General features: G+C 37.2%; 1 long non-coding RNA gene across 1 annotated transcript; it reads left to right on the forward strand.

Annotated features, from left to right (window-relative positions):
* Window positions 1–5,861: 5,861 nt before the first annotated feature.
* LOC110675566 lies at window positions 5,862–6,211 on the forward strand. The gene is made up of 2 exons (XR_002499601.1): window positions 5,862–5,960; window positions 6,022–6,211. It is a non-coding gene; the product is annotated as an uncharacterized LOC110675566 (long non-coding RNA).
* The last annotated feature ends 4,352 nt before the right edge of the window (window positions 6,212–10,563 follow it).

The following is a 10,563-nucleotide window of genomic DNA, read 5'->3' on the forward strand; positions in this document are numbered from 1 at the left end:
ATTTTGTTTTGTGGATATCTCAGGATCTTGACCACTTAGAATGATGTTTAGAATGTGGCGTCTTCGGCAAAGTTGTTCATTCGCTCAAGCGCTATCATTATAAAAGCTATGAGATTCGAAATTTTGTCATCAGGCGGCGTTAGTGAGTCCTATGCTTTTGTTTTGCGGTTAGCTCGGGATCCTGACCACTAAGAAAGATGGCGTCTTCGGTAAACTTGTTGAGTAGCTCAACTTTGCCCAAGACGCCATCTCTATGTAATCAGTGTAACCTTAAATATTTATCCGTTTCCGTGATTTATGTTTTGTGTGTACCCAAAGCTTTTCATAGTGACAATAAGCCACCTATATCTGAAGTCATCAACCTCTCTGAAATATTTCGATATGAGAAGCTTTAGCAATATCGGGTTTCGAGCAATGTGCTATTGATGCATACATTTAGGCGAATTCACCAAACCATTTTGAAAAATGAAAGGTGTGACGTTTTTCAATACAGGTGAATCCCCATTGCAATTAAATGACTAATGGAAAATTACTGCCTCTCTCTCTACAAAACTGAGTTTAAAAAGAACACAAAAGCACAATAGAAGATAGTTATTGCGCCTTGGATTTTGAGCTCAAGCCAATTCGACTCGCGATTAAACGCCCATTTCTGGTGGAGTGCTCAAGTCGTTAAGACGTAAAATTTTGGAAAGCTTAGTGAACTAAAAGTAGTTTGTGATCAATAGTTATACTAAATTCGGAGTAAGTGCGCGGTGCTCTTCTTAGTTTCAAATATTTTAATTTCATTTTTGAATACTTTTAGTGAATTTAGTGAGTTGATAGAATTTTTTTGAGAAAGCCTGAACATTGTGAAATTTTTGTGAAAAATCAGGTAAGCTGGTGAGCCAATTGACCGATAACAAGTGCTAATGTTTCTGACCGCGTTGAACAGGCCTAGCCCATCCAACGTGGGCGGTTTATCTGGGATTCTTCCTAGTTTCCCCTAGTGAAGCCGAGACCGGAACCAGCGTTCAAATAGTCGAGCATCCGTTTTCCCGAATCAACCACGTGCTCGACGACAGTGGTGAGTACGGTGAGCCAAGGAACTCGAACTCGTAGCGCCAAGGCGTGTGGTAGCGAGCTCCGCAAACCCAGCTCGAATCTCCACCAAGCGTGAGGACGCATTCACCTCACTATTACCCACGCACGAGTAGGCCCATGTGACACCGTTAGCAAACGCCTGGTTCATCGGATTGGATCCTGGCTTCGAACTGCTCGACATCGTTCGACGTGGGAGCAGCGCCGCAGCGAGTATTAAGGTCAGACCTTTTTTAATTAAATACGATTGCGCAACGTATTGAGAAGTTTGACGAATAATCAGAAAAGCTTGAAATGTGACGTCACACGGTCCGTAGCCAGTTTTATTTGATTCAAAATCCCAATAATTTGAAAATTGAAATGAATCGAAATACAAATTGTAAAGCTCATTAAATTTACTATTTAGAAACAATATTTTTTCGGTCCGTAGAATTTTTAATAAAGTTTAATAATTACTTCGAGTTTGGTAATCCACTCTATCAGACCGTGTTCGATTATTTTTTTTCAATTTCTTACGAATTTGTTCGAGCTCTAATTCATCGTAAGACTGTCGCTGAGTATTGTAGAGAGTTTAATAGTTCAACATAATTTTAAAAATTCCCTCCTATTATTATTATTATTTGTTTTTTAGAATTTTGGTTTGGTTAATTTGCGTCGCGTCGTTTGGGTCAAAGTTGTTGATAAGAAGTTCCTACTGAACTGTTTGGCCTGCCCTGAGCAGGAGTTCTCATACCGGGTTATGAACAGAGGTAACGGTCCTTCAATCTGAAGGTGGCGCTAAAGCCGTAAGCTTGGTGGAACGGAACGGATTGTTACATCAGAATCCTGAGATATCCGCAAAACAAAAGCGCTGCCTGGTGGAAAATTTTTGAATCGCATAGCTTTTATAGTGATAGCGCTTGAGCTACTGAACAACTTTGCTGAGGACGCCATCTTTGTAAGTGGCCAGGATCCTAAGATAAACGTAAAACAAAAGTTCCATGTTCACTAGCGCCGCCTGGTGGAAATACCTCGATTCTTTTGATTACAATAATAATAACCCTTGAGCTACCGAACAGCTTCGCCGAAGACCCCATCTTTCTAAGTGGTCAAGATCCTGAGCTATCCGCAAAACAAAAAAAGCGTGCTCACTAGCGCTGTCTGGTGGAAAAACCTTGTATCTCTTGACTAGAATAATGAAAGCCCTTGAGCTACCGAACAACTTTGCCGAAGGCGTTATTTTTCTAAGTGGTCAGGAGCCTGAGCTATTCGCAAAACAAAAATTCCATGCTCACTAGCACCGCCTGGTGGCAAAATCTCGAATCTCTTGGCTAGAATAATGATAGTCCTTGAGCTACTGAACAACTTTGCCGAAGACGCCATCTTTCTAAGTGATCAGGATCCTGAGATATCCAAAAAACTAAAGTTGCATGCAAACAACTAAAGTTGCATGCACACTTGTACTGCCTGGTGGCGCAATTTCACTTAAACAGTGTTACCAGCTACGACAAAATTTTGAACCCTTCACGAAAAACTGGATTACAGTTGAAGAGTATTGCTATGTTGCTAAGCATTCTATTTTTCTGTTCCGCTCAAGTTTTATGGTTTTGATCTTTTCTTTACAGGGTGATTACTATTTCCTGTCAGTAAAATAAGGAATCATAGAAAAAAGATGATTGTATGAATTTCAATTACCAGTGCATACCCAGTTTTGGGCATCTTTAACATTTGTCTTCACTGTACATAGATAACATATTTATTTTTTTACCTTAATTTCCAGCCACATGCGTTGTTTCAGAAGCATTACAGTTAACACGCACATTATACAAAAGCAGATATTTTAACCAAAAAAGACATATCTTTTTCTCTAAGATTTTCCATAATCAGTCTTATTCTATTCCCTAGTAAGTCTGAAAGATTGCGGTTACATACTGTTTTAATCAGGCAAATTTTCAGCGGGATTTAGTCAAAAATACATGTCTGTGGAAGACGTGCGTGCCAGGTAAAATGCCTTTAAAACAACACATATGACTAAAAACTAAGGTAAATGAAAAAAGATTTAATCTTTAATTTGTCAATACAAACTTTATAGATGTACAAAACAGGATGTACACTGGAAATTAAAATTCATACATACATCTTTTATCTACGATCAGTTACTTTACTGACAGGAATTAGTAATCACCCTGTATTCTCCTTAAACAGTGTTGCCAGCCACATGAACATTTTTGATTCGGCCGATTGTATGGCACGCAATACTTCCTTCAACTTTGGTGAACATTCGGTATCGTTATCTTTAAATTTTTTTGGTATTTGCATTTCACACCCCCATAAAATTGTCTCTTTTGATAACAATCGAGCACTGTTGCCATCTTTTACCAAAATATGAAAACTTGAACGGCCATTTTGGATAGTTCTTAATATATGCTTCAACTTTGCCGAATATCTCGGATCAGTATTCCCGCATCTAGACGTTGCATTTGTTAAAACCATATTTATAACCCTGATTTTTTTTACGGCCGATTTATTTTCCGACCCCCCGATAACGGTCGTAAAAAGAGGTTGGGGTGTACCCATTTTTGAACTTCAATTGCTTTACTAAAATGGGTATTTATTTACTCATTTTACATTTTTGAATTTACCCGTTTTCTGACAGAGCTTCATGCTTTATTAAAACGGGTACTTTCTTACCCTTTAAAGGTTATTCACAAACCTACACGGTGGCACTAGGCCTGACAGTTTTCTGTTTTGGCGCAATTCTCTCGGTCTAAGTGAGTTCCTAAGCACTCACGAAGGATCTCAAAAATATAATCATAGCATTGGGTGACCTTTCCTTTTTTAGAACGGAAAATTATCGTACTTTAAATGCAATATTTTCGAGCAGAAGATCAAAACCCTTTTTTTAGAATGTTGCAGTTAGGCAGCGTCCATTAATTACGCAACGCTTAAATTTAAATTTGTTGACCCCCTTCCCCGTCCGTAACGCTTTTTATACGAAAAATGTATTTTTTTTTTGTAAGGCCGTAACGCTTGAGTCTACTGCCTCTAGAGCATTATGTAATTTGTGGACTGCGCCTTAGAGCAGTTAGAGCTCAACAAACCATCTTCCAAAATGCATTGTAAATGAGAATGAGTTGAAACTTACGCTTTTAATAATTTAGTTTATTGAATGAGAATCAATTTTTTTACAATTTTCCGTTACCTGTGACTATTTTTAATTTATGTTCAAAATTAGTATGGAAATCAATTTTGAATCAACCCTCGGCAAATTTTACTTCGGGACGAGCTGTAAATTGGAATGTCACTGAGTCGGCGGATTGACATATTTTTTAATCATTCATAATATCAAAATTAACACATTGAAGCGAGAAACATTGCTGGCCTAGGGGAAAACCAAGTACGCAGGGTACTTTCCCAATGTCTAATGAAGCATTATGAAAAATTTGACGATAGTAAGTTTTCACTCGCCGAACATTTTTTTTTTCGAAATAGCAATAGTAGGGAAAATTCCCATATATTGGAGCAAAACTATGTCGCGACCGTGGTAGGCGTTTTTTAGACCTAAAATTATTCGAATTATTAAAGATTTTTCAATATTTGATTACTAAATTCATTAAAACTACATAATATACAACCAGTTTTGAAAAATCTTTATTGTCGAGCAAAAAAAAATGCATCGCCCAATGCTTTTGCTAGCGCAGATTTGAGATAATTAGGAAATAAAAGGATTTTCGCCAAAATTTATGCTATGCTAATGCTTATTCAATATGCTATTACAGCGGTCCAAAGTGAGTGCTTCTATACACTCCCGTGCACGCTAACAAAATTCCATGAAACAGTTACCTAGTGTAAACGAACCAATTTAAGAAAAAATAATGGTTTTCTTATATATCACATATTCAACACAATATGTTACACAAATTAAAAAAAAATGGTTTTCTCACATATTACATATTTAAAATGTTAAATTTTTGAAACACAAAATTTGTTCTTATATTAACTTCATCGTAGTTTGAAAGAGGTGACATGACCGTCCGTGCGCATTCGATGTCAATGTCGTACTCTCTATATTCGCCTTCATGCACAAGTGAGGATTCGAGGAAAGACGTTTTTATTGTGAATTCTCAACTAATCAGTTGAAATAATCATCGAAAAAATCACAAGTGGATTGTTCTGCATGAAATTACGCATTAATATATGATTTATATATTTTTAAAACTTTATTTTACTTTTAGAAACCATCTAAAAGCTTTAATGCGCGACGTTAATAATGAACGACCTTATTGCATAATATCAATAATATTCATATTAATTCAATAAGATATTATAAATTGCCTGAACATATATTTTTTTAGCGTGACTACTACATGTTTTGCTCGCGCAATCCAGCGGCACGGTATTTTAGGAAACTATTTTGCGCTGTAAATAAATATTTTGCTCGCGCAATGCAGCGGCACAACCTGCTCGCGCAGTTGCTCGCGCATTTAATTGCGATGGCAGAATCAATAGAAATATTGGAGCTTTCAAATCGAGATAGCATCATTTTCCACATTTTCATGTCTATTTTCGAATATCTCGGTAATCGGTAATCGAATCAATTATAGAAAATTGTTCAATTAGGATTTGTATATTCAATAATGACTGTTGGCAACCTTGCTGCCAGCGCGCATCTTTCATCAACCTTGCGCCACTTTTACAGAGACAGATACGACCAGACACAGGTGACGAACTGACAGTTCTGATGACAGGTATGAAGGTTGAACATTAAGACGAAGAACAGATCGACAACTAAAAAAAAGACGATAAACATATTTACGAAGTGCACGCTGTTAGACAGCTCAAATTACAAATAGATTAGATGAAACTATCAATATTACTTAAAATTAGATTAACTTCTTAGTAAGGTATGGTATACCAATCAAACTATATTTCAACTTAAAATTAATGAATTTTCACTTGAAATAGGTACTTGCTGTGAAGCTGTATCGCTAGTTCTATTCTTAACCTTAAATTCATGCCCAAAAATTGTAAAATCACGGTAAGCAAAAATTGAATTCCTTCTAAATTAAAATCTAAAACTTATCATAAAATTATTAGAATTCGACCAACGACAACACTGAACACAGACGAAGCTACGTAAGGGACTAAACGTAAGTCTTAAACTATATACTATATACATATGTACAGGCAACGATTTACATGAAATTTGTACAATTCTAAATCTGTGCGCAACGCCCAAACTAAAACCATGTACTTGAAACCTTTTTCAAGAGGAGAATTATAATCGTCCGCTGAATTACGCCCAGTTCTCGTGTTTAACTTGCGGAGATTATAATCGCGGAAATTATCCCTCTCGTTCCGTTGGCTTAACGCCAACAATGACATTTCTTCTGTGTGCTGAAGGAATGAAGGAAACTTGCTTTAGCTAAAACGTTATTATAGAGCTTCATTCTAGTCCATTGTAAGTTTCTGCTCAAAAGGTCTTTGGGAAAGGCTTTCGGGGAATGTTAGAAAATATGTCATCACCACCTTGTCCCTTTGACAGAACCGTTGTTGGAAAGGCCTGTTCACGGAATACACTGAGGCAAAAATACTTAGGTTTTCCATAAATCAAGACTTATGAACCAGCCAAATTATGGTTTCATTGCACGCTTAAACATTTCGAAAATGGGATCATAAGTTTCATAAGTGAGAGCTTTGAATTCTTTAACAACAATTACTTGAAATAATTATCATAGCAATCGCTAGAAGAACTACTTCGCTTTCGATGTTGGCTTCAAGTTAATCGAAAGCAGATCACATGTTATCAAACATGTCAATTTTTTAGCACGCCTGAAATAAAAGGCGAACAGTATTATTAAAGCATAAAGCATAAAGCATAAGCATAGATGACCGCACAATTCGTAGTTGCTACTCCGTGTTTGACTAGAACAATCGTAATTGCACAGAGAACCAATGAACGGGGCTCGGGATTAGCTAACCATTCTCAATGTGCACAATTCGAGAGCTCAGAATATAATGAAGTCAAAAACGGCGCCGGCCACGTCCTTACGGTCATCGAGGAGGGAAAGGGATGCTAGTGTGATTACCGTTGTTACTAGAGACCGAGATCACCTCTGCATCTCCACGGTTGTCACAGGAAGGATTTTTGTTAGTGGGAAGGGTTAAAAAGTTACATGGTCAGGATTCACCTTGGTAAGTGATGCGACTCATGAAACTTTGAGTTTAAATATAATTATGTTTATGGCTGCATTATGAATGTTGACAAATGTTTGTCGACACCTGTGGTGACGAACTACTTAAAAATTATTGTTATTGAAAAAATTAATATTTTTTATTCTAGTTGATGAGTATTTTTGATAAAAGTTTTTGCCGACACTCGGAGTGACGAATCATTCATTATTTATTTATCTTATTCACTTTTCAAGGAACCAAAGCTAACCAGTTGAAGCTGCCACGTAAAAATGGAGCAAATGTTAAAAGCCGTTGAAACGGAAAAATTGAAAAAAAAACAGCTGTTTTATTTGTAAAATAGAAAACGTGTGGCACCATTCCTCTTGACTTGTTGATTTCAAGATCGAAAATCGCTTTTTCATTCCTGACACCCTCTCCACTTCGTTCTGGGCCTTTGGGTTCATTCAAATATTACGTAACGCAAAATTTGCCAATTTTGGACCCCCTCCCTCCCCCACGTAACAGTTTTTGTATGGGAATTTTTAAATTTTTGTGTGGATCGTAAGACCCCCTCCCTCCCCCTGTTGCGTTACGTAATATTTGAACAATCCCTTTCAATGATGTATTTACCGTATCACATACACGTTCAAGTTTTGAACATCAACCAACGGACCAATGCACAGGCTCACTAATTTGGCGTTTGAGCGGTGCCGAATTCATTGGTTTCCATGGCTACATAAATAACACGGCACCGCCAACACGTCAAACAATGAACTCGTACATCGGTCCATCCATTTCTGTTCATTATTTACGTTTGTAGATTCGTGGTTCGCTAAACCTACACAATCGAATGCATCTCGCGATCCCCAATGCATTATTCCATGGCAACATCCAGCCACTTTATGTTCCCTCTCCTCTCTTCCTACTCTTTTGAACATGCCTAACATCACCCGAAAAACCGCCACCAACACCCCCAACACCACACTTGGCACTCATCGGTCGCAAAAACTGAGAAGTGAGAAAGAATGAAAATAGTATTCATCCCTCCCTCTCGCCTACCTAACGCCTTTCAGACGGAATTCTTTCTGTCTGCCTTAAATTATGTGAAAATTTGGACCCTAAAACGATTCATGATAACCATCAAACACGCACCTAATCTTTCTAATGCTCTGCGGAAAATTATGCAATTCATCTGCTGTTCTATAGGCATCTCCATTGGTTTTATCCACTGGTGTATCAAACTAACTCGGTCGAAGAACTCAGACACTAAAACGGGTCCAGATCACGTGGGAATCATTCGGGAGCATGCACCGCTCAAATGTAACAATTCTCAGACCGAGTGAATTTAGTACACCGGTGGATTAGACCATGGCCTAGATACACTCACTCTCGCATACGTCCTCAATGCTAACAGTGCTGCCAGTTTAATTTACTTCTTCATAGCAAAAAAGCAATGAAAAGTTTAGGCTTGGTTAAAGAAAGATGAACCATTTACGAATTAAAGTACAGTATTTTCACAAAACGAATATTTTAAAATATTATTTTTATATAATATATGCTCCCCAACTCAATTTCAAACAATAAATGTTGTTATTTCAAACTATTTTGTTTTATAAAATTGTCTAGGAATCCACGGGCTTCATCAGGAATTTATGATGGTTGTGGTATACATTTTTTTTTGAATCTCTGATACAGATCAGATATTTTTTTTAGCCTCCGATAAATATGGGAATGTGGCAACACTGCATATGCATACCTTGACCCTAATCGCTCTCCCCGTACACTCTCGCTCACTTGAAAACAAAAAAAAATAAAATATGGCGTCCACTCAAGTATCTAATGAATTTGAAAAAAAAAACACCACAAAATAGTTCCGGTTTAGCCGTTTTCCGTAAATTAGACAAAACATAAAATTGGAAACTTCTCACCGAATTATCGCTTTCATGCTCCTGCATCACATCCTCAATCTGCCGTATTCATCGGCTTCCGTGTTGATGATGCCAAATACACCCTTGGTAGCGAAGAAAAAAAAAACTGGACCGCAGTAAGATGTCCGAAACTGGCTCTAAAATCACTTTCACTGTCAAAACTTCACAATATTCCTATGCACCACATGACAATTTGTATTTTCAACACCTTTTACACAATTTATCACTAGCAAAACCTTCAAAATTTTAAAAATAATAAGCACCAATGAATTTCACAACTTGCCGCAATCAGTGCTGCCAAAAGCCTCCAGTCAGTAAAAGGCGAACAGTATTATTGATTGATAATTCTAATTATGATATTTTCATTGCGTGTATTACCGAATTTCATTGATTGACTTATGAAATTTATTACTGAAATTCTTCACCAAAATCATAAGTGAAACTTAAACATTTCAACAATAAACGTTTTGGCGCCAAATCATAATTATTCCTTAAGAAATTATTAAGCTTTTTTGCCTCAGTGTATGAATCAGCTGATTCGAAAGCCCTATGATAGTTCTTCTATGGAACTGACAGGTTGGTGTAAGATCGGTGCCTTCAGAAAACATAAACAAGCTCATAGGGAGATATGTCAATTGAAAAGGCCTTTCGACATACAACATTTCAAATTAGTTATCACTGAAAACATTCAGAAAGTTCGGCCCTAAAAACCCACATTTCAAAGTTAATCATGGAGGCGCTCAATTGATTCTAAACCCTATCAATTCGCTTGAAATCGTTATCAATTAACATCTTTGAACAAAGATCTATCGAGCTTTCACAAGCGCAAATCGTCACCGTCCAGCTTTATACGAGCATTAATTACTGCCGCAAGCAGGTTGCTTTCTGATAGAGATCTTACGATATGACGTTTGGCTTGGGTCCGTTTAACAGGCCTTTTCACGAGACGATCCAAAGCACTTGGACAGTTTTTCTATGGAATTCGCTCTAACGAAGGTACGGTGCTGCCATCCGGGAAAAGTTTACTCTATGCGTGAAGCGTCGAAAATTTAACCCAGCAAGGTATAGGAAGTGAAATTTAAAATGCTTATATGAAATTAATTACAATAGCTATTTAAATTCTTTTCAGTACATGTTGATAGACTATTGATGGGCTACATTATGGACACATTATTTTGATTTTTATATTTTTTCTCAATATTCTGCGGATTCTATAGCATATCATAAATCTAACCCCGTACACTTAACAGAATTTAGTTTTGAATTCTTTAGAAGCATTTGAAAATTGACTTCCTATGCTTTGCCATGTAAAGAAATCGGAGCTTCACGCATAGGGTCAACTGTGGTAAATGCCTCCGTCATCGCGAATTGATAGTCCTGTGTTTGCACCGGTCCTCTACCGATG

The sequence above is a fragment of the Aedes aegypti genome, chromosome 2 (assembly GCF_002204515.2).
Source record: "Aedes aegypti strain LVP_AGWG chromosome 2, AaegL5.0 Primary Assembly, whole genome shotgun sequence".
Taxonomy (NCBI): Eukaryota; Metazoa; Arthropoda; class Insecta; order Diptera; family Culicidae; genus Aedes; species Aedes aegypti.